The following is a 10747-nucleotide window of genomic DNA, read 5'->3' as shown; positions in this document are numbered from 1 at the left end:
CGGAATGCCAGGAAGAGGGAGAGTGAGACCCATGTGGAGTTTGCCAGAATGAAAGAAACCATGTTTGATAGGTGGTGTGATTCAAAAGGGGTTGGGAAAGACTTCGAACTATTGCGACAATTGATTCTGGTGGAGGAATTCCAACAGTGTGTCCACGAGGACATTAAAGTACATCTGGAGGAAAGAAAAGTACCAAAGTTGTATGAGGCAGCAACCATGGCAGATGACTATGCCTCAACACACAGGATGGGGTTCCACAAACCTAACTTCTCGCCTAGACCTAGCCAGGGGAACTACAGTACATCAGGGGCGGAGAACGAAAATTCATGGGGGTGGCCTCGAGATGACTATGAGGACCACTCTGATACCACGACTTCTAGAAATCAGAAGACAACAGTTCCAAGGCAGACTTATCTTCCGGGGGGCTCGAGGCAGACCACAAGGTTCTCCTCCGGGCCTATTTGCGCTTTTTGCCATAAACCAGGACACTTGATGTCCCACTGTTATGCTCTGGGAAAGGAAAATCAGGAGCGGAGTTAGACGAGTACAACTCCGAATGCAATGGCAAATGTGAGAAATCGCCCTCAAAAGGGTTACCAACCATTTATTTCAGAGGGGTTTGTGTCACTGGATGGAGACTCGACTAACCCGAGACCTGTTAGGGTATTGACGCACACAGGAGCACATCAATCTTTAATGCTTGAAGGCATTTTGCCATTGTCAGAGGAGACGGCAACTGGTGATAGTGTTCGTTTACAGGGGATTGGTGGCTGTGTTGGAGCTCCACTTCATGTCATCCATTTGGAGTCTGATTTGGTGTCAGGACCGGTCACCGTAGGTTTACAAGCCACTCTTCCTGTAGAGGGAGTATCTTTTGTTATCGGGAATATTTGGCTGGTGGTCAAGTTTCTGGTAACCCGATGTTTGTTGAAAAGCCTAGTAGGAAGCGCCCTGAAGAGAAGAGGAAGTACCCTGAAACTAAGTGGCAGCACATGCAAGTCAGGGATGGAGGCAATATTGGCAAGCTCTTTGTAGGGGGACTGAAGTTCGAAACAAAGGAAGACGTTCTGGAGTCGGCCTTCAGCAAATATGGACCGCTTTTGGAAGTGCTGCTGATAAAAGACAGGGAGACCCAAAAGTCAAGAGGGTTTGGCTTTGTCACGTTTGAAAACTCAAAGGACGCCAGAGATGCAGAAAAGGATCTGAATAGCAAGGAGTTGGAGGGTCGGACCATAACAGTAGGGAAGGCATTTCATAGGTGTTGAGGGGGCTGCAGAGGAGGACAATGGAGTAGTAGATTTGGTGGTGGCCGCAATCAATATTATTATGGAGGCTCCCAGAGTTACGGAAGCTCCCGAAGGAAGGATTGTCAGAGTGGTGGCCGAGAAGGAGACCGCTATTCATGTGACTACAGTGACAAGCGGTCCAACCGTGATTATTGTGAAAGTTCGGAGGAGTTGAAGCACTGAATGCTGCGGAGCAGCCAAGCCAAGATTCCTACATGGATTAACCGTGAACGCCACGTTCCTAAAGGCGTCCATGTAGTGAACTTTCCTACATGGATTAACCGTGAACTCCACGTTCCTAAAGGCGTCCTTGTAGTGAACTTTCCTACATGGATTAACCGTGAACTCCTCGTTCCTAAAGGCGTCCATGTAGTGAATACTTCCAGGCCTCACCATCCAACCACCATGGAACCTGGCTCTCAGCTCGGCCTCCCGGAAAAAGTGCTGTAGATTGACTTTGGCTTTGGAATTTTGATCACCACCCCTTAACCTTCATTCAAAAGAAACTAAAAGTGAAATCAGAGGGTGCGGAAATGGAGTTTGGCTTTGCAGGAGTCTAACTGGGAAATTGAACATGTAAAGGGCAGGGACAATGTCGTGGCTGACGCTTTGTCCAGAGTGAATTAACTTTAGAAATCTCTGTAAGTTGTTTGAAGTGTTGTTGCTTTATTTTTGGGAGATATTGATTATTGTTGCCCATGGGAATTGATGATTTGGGGTGTGAGTTTACTTTTGTTTGTTTAAAGAGTTTGCCTGCAAAGAAAGTTTTCACGAGGTTTGAACTTTCTTTCTTGAGGGGGGGAAGTGTTACGGATTCATCCCTTCCGCTGTGATGGTTTTCATTCACTTGAAACCCTTCTGGTTCTATGTAGTATTATTATTATTGGAGTTTGAAGGAAACGGCGATTATGGTTATTGTTGTTTAAAGGAAATGGTTATTGTGGTTAAAAGGTTAAAAGCGCTCATGGAAAAACGAGACAGGAAACAGGAGCGAGCACCGGAAGACGACGATAGAGAAGAGGAAGAAGAAGAGGGGAAGAGGAAGAAGTGCAAAGACGCGTTTGAAGAAGCTCCGTACCTAGCGTGGTCGAGCGTACATCCCGAGTGAACTTTGAGTCCTTGAAAGGAATCTCGTGCGATTGGTGTTATCGCTGGAGTAGTGAAAAAGACTGCGAAGTCAGGTACAGGCGTGAGGTTCCGGAGAATCCTCGCCTCGAGGCTTTGGCTCGAGTAAGAGCCGTCCACCATTTTATACCTCGCGCGTCGTTCGCTGAAAAAGGTTTTGTCGCGTCAGCTGGTCCCCCCCTCTGGTGGGCTGCCGGGGATGGGTGTGCACTAAAGCGGTGTCTGAAGATTGCCTTGCGGTTCGTTGACTGAATGGTGAATGTGCATGTCTGGATCACGTATTTGGGATTCCCTTTCCACTGCCAGTTTGGTGTTGGATTAGACCACGTGACGGTCCATGCCTTGCCTACACCTCCTTGCTCGCCTCATCGCGTCTTCGCTTCATCGCCTCTTCGCCAGGATCCCCTCTGTGTTATAGAGACATTGAGGAGTGCTCTGTTCCATTCCCTGGGAGTGCCGTGAGTTTGAGTTAGGTTACTAGAGAAGATGGTACCATCCTAAGATAGTGATTGTATGGTTGATTGCTAACATTGTTGTATCGTGATTCCTGTGTACTCTTTAATATATTCTTTGGTTGTGGATAACTCTTGGTGTGGTTTCCATATTGATTTCGACACAGAATAACATATATTTTTCTGCCGTGGCTCCTCCCGGGGTTCGGAGGTATACCGAGACCAGGAGGTCGGGGAGGAACACGTAACACTACAATCTCACGTAAGTAGGGCCTACATTACGTAACAGCACATTGGCTCAGTGTGAACTTTGACCCGCCCTAATCGCAATGTAAATGATCTCATTGTCATGTCAATCATGCATTGTAATCGCCCGGGGCGTATAGTTGATTTATTCGAATTTTATTAGAAAATTGAATTTATATTTGTTTGAAATATAATTATATAAATATAATTTGTTTTGAAATATATATATTTATATTTAAATATATATTTAAAGTTGATATTTCATTGAATTTATTACACTTTATTATTATAATTTATTACGAGTCCCATACCCCCAGAATTTGGTCCCCATACCCCCAAGGGGTATGGATACCCCAGGTTAATAACCTCAGCTTTAGAAGAATGTTTTCCGTTATCCAGCAGCTTGCTTTTGCTTCCAAAGCGGCTTGCTTGATTCAAAGTACTCAAGCATATACACTTCAACGGAACGGATTACTTGGCATTGCTTAACAACATGGCGGCCGACATGGTAATAACACGATTATGGGGTATCCCGGATATTTACTATGATATATCATATTATGATATATCAAAGATGATATATAGATAGATATGATAGATAGGTACATATATAGATAGATGGATGATAGATAGATAGATGATAGATAGATATGATATATCATAGATATATATGATATGTCATATATGATATATATATATATCATATTATGATATGATATACAACAACAACAACAACAACATGCATTTTATGGGAATTTTCCCTGTTAGAGCGGGGGTTAGCCTTGCGATCCCCATGACAATCTTCTCCATTTTGCCCTATTTTCTGCATCTCTCCTTGTTAACCCCCTTGCCCGCATTTCTTCGTCGACCATCTTTAGCCAAGTCTTTCTCGGTCTTCCCCGTCCTCTACTTCCTCCTACATTCATTTCCATCACTCTTCTCAACCAGTCACTTTCATCCTTCCTCAACACATGACCAAACCATCTCAACCTGTCCCTCTTCACAGCATCAATCACAGGCTCTATTCCTATCATCTTTCGCAAATCATCATTTGTCTTCCTCACTCTCAACGATACTCCGCACATCCACCGAACCATTCGCATTTCTACCCTTTCCAGCCTTCGTTGCTGCTCCACATTCATGACCCATGTCTCGCTCCCATAAATCACAACACTTCTCACACATGCAGCATACACCTTTCCCTTCAGCTTCAACGACACTCCCCTCCTCATCAGCACGCCACTCAGTTCCCGAAACGTCTTCCATGCACATCTCACTCTAGCAACCGTTGCCGAGTCTGATCCACCTTCACCATTCAGCATGTCTCCGAGGTAGCAAAATGTTTTCACACCTTCCAGCTTCACGCCGTCTCCAAGATCCAACTCAACATTTCCTCCATCTGCAGCTCTGTGCACATCTTACATTTGAATGTAGCTGCAACACTGGTTAATGACCCTCTCAGACCACTTCATTTTTGATGAACCCACTCAGCACACATTGTACATTGAATGAAGTTCACTCCGACACCCTTCCTGCACACAGCACATGGCCACTTCCCAGTTCTTTCCACCTCACCACATGCTTTACCACTTGCCATCACCTTCGACTTTCCTATATTCACCTTCAGACCTTTTGTCTCCATACAATCCTTCCACTTGTTCATCTTTTCCTTCAGTCCATCCATACTTTCCGCAATCAACACCAGATCATCTGCATACAACAACTCCCACGGTAAACCCTCCTTTACGTTCTGAGCCAGCACCTCCATCGCAGCTACAAATAGTAGTGGACTTAGTACCGACCCCTGATGCACCCCCACCTTCACCTCAAACTCACCACTGTTCCCGTCCTTCGTCCTTACAGCTGTGCGCGCTCTTTTGAACATTGCCATCACTACTCTGATCAACTATTCCTCCACTTCTAACTTCCTCAGTGCCCATGTCTATACTTCACATGGAACCCTATCGAATGCTTTCTCCAGATCAACAACCCCAAGAAACAACTTCTTCCTCTTCTCCATGTGCTTCTCCTGCAACTGCCTCACAATAAAGAGTTCGTCTGTCATTCCTCTTCCTGGCATAAATCCAAACTGCAAACGATCTTCACCTTCTTCCTGAACCTCCTCTCCAACACCCTTTCCAATACCATCATTCCATGCTCCAATAACTTTATCGCTTGGTACGAGCCACACTCCAGAGGGTCACCTTTCCCCTTGTATAGAGGGACGAGGGTACTCAGTTCCCAATCCACTGGAATGCGGCCTTCTTTCACCACCAGATTACAGATCTCTGTCATTCTCTTCACACCCCAACTTCCTGCTGCCTTCAACATATCTCCCACAACTCCCGTCGGCCCTCCCGCTTTTCTAATCTTCATTGCTTTTATCGCTTCCTCAACTTCCTTCTCAGTTATCTTCTCTGCCGGTCCTAAAACTGGGTTACTCTCTATGTTGCCATCCCATTCATTCTCTGTATTCAACAGCATTTCCATATATCTTTTCCATCTTCCTTTAATTCCATCTGGGTCCACAACGATTTCTCCCACTTAATCCTTCAAGAAGCTCACCCCCATCACATCACACCTCTCTTTCGCTATCTGCTTTGCAATCCTGAATACCACTCTCTGACCCTCTTCCAAAACCAAGCATTCTCCGAACATTTTCCTACATGCCTCCTGCGCCTTTGCTACCTCTTTCTTTGCAGCCTTCTTGGCTGCCTTATAACTTTCATGCTCTGCTTTTTCTGCTCCCGTACCCTTCGCCTTCTGCCACTCCTTGAACTTCTTCCTCTTCTCGTCAATCCTCTTTCCAACTTCATCATCCCACCACCATGTTTCCGAGTGCCTCCTTGGTTCTTTTGTCCATCTACATACCTCACAAAGGGCTCCCAACAGACTATCTTTCATTGACATCCAACCACGTTCAAGCTCAACCACATCATCCTCTACCCTACTGAGCCTCTCTTTTCATGCCTCCCTTACTGTCACCTCTTTCAACCTCCGCACTTTCATTCTCGGTTGGTACTTCACCCGCCGAGCTCTCCTCGCACCTTTCACCCTTATGTCACAGACAACCAAGTGGTGCTGTGAAACAGCCTCCTCCCCCGGGATCACCTTTGTGTTCCGGAGGTGCCCCCTATTTCGCCTACGCACCATCAGGTAGTCAACGGTTGTCGTTGACCCACCTGACGTGTATGTAACAAGCTTATTATCCCCTTTCTGGAACTGAGTATTACAAATCAACAAATCAGCTCCATCAGCAAACTCCAAAATCCCTTCACCTTCTCCCAAATCTCCCAAATTCCCAAAAATCCCAAAATTTCTCACACCATATCCGTAACCCCCATAAACTCCCTCAAAACCGTCCATACTCCTTCCCACATGTCCATTTAGGTCTCCTCCAACCACAACAACTTCCTCATCTTTCACGTTTTCCATCAGCTTCTCTATCGCACACCAGAACTTGTCCTTCTCTTCATCGCTCCGACCAACCTGCGGAGCATATCCCGAGATGACGTTCACCAAGAGCTTTCCAATCATCATTTTCACCATCATCAACCTATCACTCACTCTCGTCACACTCACCACACTGTCTACAAACTCCTCAGAAAACAGGACACCAACACCATTCACGCCCTCCGGGCACCCTTGCCACACAAACCTGTATTTCTGTCCCTGCCTACCCTTCACCATTCTCACACCACTTCCCTGCCATCTCATCTCTTGCACACAACATATGTCCACTCTTCTTCTGACCAATACTTCCACCACTTCTCCTGATCTCCCTGCCATTGTCCCTGCATTCCATGTCCCAAACCTCAGAAACCGATCTCCACTTCGGGCTGTACCCTGCCCATATGTAGTTGTAATTGTCATCGTTCTCTTTTTGAGGCAATGTTTTTTAATGGCCGGATGCCCTTCCTGACGCCAACCCTCTTAGTCGCCTCTTACGGCATGCAGGGATATGGTGTACCTATTCTAACCAGGGTACACAACCGGAAAATGATATATGATATGATATATCATAGATATATAGATATATGATATAGGATATTGTGGTGCTGTGCACACACGATTCGTTTGCCAAGAAGGTAGGCCACAACGCGTTGTACAAACTGAAATGCTTTATTAACAGCTCGCACGTAAGCACTGGGCGGGCTCGACTATCGAGCCCGCATATATGTCCCGAAGCCACGCCTTGCCCCCGGGCGTGGCCGGTCGGCCGAAAGGCGGGGCATGTCCTCAGTTCAACCCTGCGCCTCGTCACGCCTTCGCTCCGGGCATGGCCCGAGCTGCGTTTCCACGCCCGGACGCTCGCGCCACCCACTGGTGCACGGAATTATTGCAGTGTAACACGGCCCCGCTCGTCCCCGCTCGCATGCCACCAGGCCCCGCTCCAAGCCTCCCGCCGCTCACGAGGTCCGTGCACCAAGCTCCAGAGCACCGAGCACCGCTCCAAGCAGAAGCACTGCTCCAAGCACCATGAGGTCCCACAGCAGGAAAAGCATTGCGCGTCCAATGCAGGCTAGTGGCTCCAAGCGAGGTCGATCTTCCCACACGATCGGCCTACCACGTCCCAGTCAGCTCTCCCGAAGCAAACGTGCAAGAAACAAGCGAACTCCACTCGGGCTGCGCAAGATGAAGCGCCGGATGTCCAAAAAGGCTAGCTGCGCAAACAAGAGCACGAACCGCAAGAAACTTTCCAGACCAACTCAAAAATGGTGTTCGGCGCTCTCTTAAATAACCTTTTCGGTCACGTCAGCCTTGGCGCGCTACCAACCAGCGACTTCCATCGAACCTTCCAGCCTTTCGCCTCTCGCACTCGTTGGCTGGAGGTTCGCGCCCAGCATACCGACCAATCACAGAACCGTAGCGTGGTGATAGCACGTAGCGTGTAGCATGGTGATAGCGCGTGGCACCCGATGTGGTTAGGCCTGTCGGAGGTGTAATTGGCGGCGGCCATTCGGCGGTGTCCTGCCTGGTTTCCTTTTGCCTGTTCGTCTTCCAATGTCATGTCAGGGAAGGGAGTTATTTCGTGTTGCAATAAAGATCCTACCTTAGTGTCTAAGTGGTTGCGTAGCCAAAAGGGACAAAGGTTTGGTTGACCAGGTGAGACATACAGGGGCTTTATTCTTTAATCCCTATGCTACTTATCACTCGAACATCCTGGTATGCTCACAGATTTACTCTTAACCGACAAAACACCTACACATGAAACTTATTACGAGGTCAGATTCCTTACCACGACAGTCGAAGCACGTTACCTGCACAGATCTATCTGGCTCTACATATCACTACCCTACCGACATAACACAGCCCCCCCCCTCCCCCGGAAGCATAGCTCCTGCAAGGTTCACTGCAAGCGCTACCATCCCAGCCTTAACACTTACTGTCTCACACTTAATTAACCTATGAAATAATTCAGGAGGGCTGTGGGAAGTGAGTCAGACTTCCTACCTGTGCTTCTTAACATTCTCATCCCCTTAACAATGATGCAATCAAATATTTACAATCATTTCGTTGTTCCTGCGGAGGGAGGAAACAAACAACACTCAACAACTAACTTCACCACAAACTTAACCAAACTTACAAAATTCCAAAATTCTAAACATTTGTACAACCACAGTCTACAGACCGTGTCCCCCGGTGGATGCCACAAGACACAACCTTACCTGCGGGGCCATCCTCAATGCACCCCTAAATTTCCGCGGGCCCTGTCCAGATGTTAAAGGTGAGTGACGGCTCGGTGGATTTCGCCCACATTCATTCGACACAAACCCCTTAACCACTCATTCTCATTTCAAAACTCCTTACACACAAAATCATAACCAAGCACGTATTTCACCCCCCCCCCCCCGCAGGACCATGGCATTGATGTCATATACATGTGTGTGCGTAACTAAACTAGGCAGCGGGGAGGCACCACACAACAAGAGGGTGGGGGCGCTTCAGGCTGTGGTGCCCGCAGTCCCAAACACAAGTCAACCGACACACAAGTTCATTGCCCCCACCCCCCCACTTTACCTCTTGGCCCCGTGACAGCCCAACAGCCCTTTCCGCCATTACCTCGCCGGTGAGGGTGTCCACACACCAGGCTCCTCCGTGGCCTCCTGCTTCAGCGCAGCAACACGGGTCACCGGGGGACTCCTTTACCCCATGGCGCCCAACCAGACCCTCCACTGACGAGCTCCAATTTCCAGATACCACTGGCTGCCATGGGTAATTGCTGCAGATGGGGGCCGCAGGCATCGCTCCTCAGAGCTTGATCCGTACCTGCGGACACACACACCTTCCCCACCCACAAGACCCCAAAACACACTTCCTCCCCCGCTGCCATTCAATTCTCACACAACTCAGCACAATTCCAAAGATGGTGTAAAAAATGTTACAAGGCTTGCCATGGCCTGCTGCATGTGAAATCCCCCAATTCACATTTACCATTACACATTTCCAAAAGCACATTTCCAATAATCACCACTCATCCTCAGTCTCCACTCTCACGACCACATCAAAACACATAACTACAACACTAACACAAACGCCACCCACAAGACTCTGTGCGGCACACAATCCATCCCCCTCACCGGCCATGTCATCACTCTCACCCGCCTCCCAACTCCAAATTACTTGTCCCCAAAATTTCCACAAGCAAGTCCTGAAGCCTGGGACAGTAAACATCAAGGCCTTACCTCTACCTTGATGTACAGGTAACTTCCGGTTGGTCAGGTCCAAAGTGCAATCCACCCTCAAAATCCCAAAATTTATCCTTGGGTCCCCACTATACTGGCAGGTATGTGGATCCACATCCAACGGTGATTATCACTGCACAACTACCTGTGGCCACGACAGCTCCGCACCTCTACCGTGCAAGGGTCATCGGGACAAGGTGAGCAGTCAAAACGCGAACATGGCCCATGAGTGTCCACAAGGGTGCGACCCACCATCCATCCTTCGGCCCCCCTGCAAGGAACACGACTGCACCAGCCCCAGCTGGCCAATGTGGTGAGCACCTGCTGCCACCACAAACACTACCGCACACACAACCTCGGCCCTGGGGGAGACGGTCGCAGTGCGTGGCATTCCCCTCACGTCACCTATGCCGCCCTCATCCCCCAGTCCACAGAACTGCAGCCCCCCAGTGCTCACCCACACTTGACCACACCAAGGTCCAGTCAACAGCCATGCTCCACCAGGAGACCCACCCAGAAGACATGGTCCACACACCTCGGACACCCATAGCACCACGTTGACCCTCAGACCACACAACTACATCCCCATGATCCCGCATCCCAAATATCGGCACAGTTGCCCCCGCAACCAGTTGAAAGCTGTGTCCTGCAACCCTGTCAATTTTATCACAGCCTCCAACACTTTGGTCTAACACACCTGGATCAATAATGGCGTCACTGTACAGTGTCCACCATTTATCTTCACAAAATTCACCCTTAAATTTGCATCTAACCCACAGATTACCCATGCCAAACATTTTCCACAATTCACTCATTTCACCAAAGAAAGATGTTTTGCCATACACATGCCAGCCGAGCATCGCCCATATGCTCGGCACGTTACCAATTCCCGATTCATCAAACCCATGGCTCCCTTCCCAAACCGAGAGTCCATAAATCATAACGGAACATC

Source organism: Myxine glutinosa, chromosome 10 (genome assembly GCF_964187855.1).
Source record: "Myxine glutinosa chromosome 10, kmMyxGlut1.1, whole genome shotgun sequence".
Lineage (NCBI taxonomy): Eukaryota > Metazoa > Chordata > Myxini > Myxiniformes > Myxinidae > Myxine > Myxine glutinosa.
The sequence above is the reverse complement of the archived record's forward strand: the minus strand, read 5'-3'. Positions refer to the sequence as shown.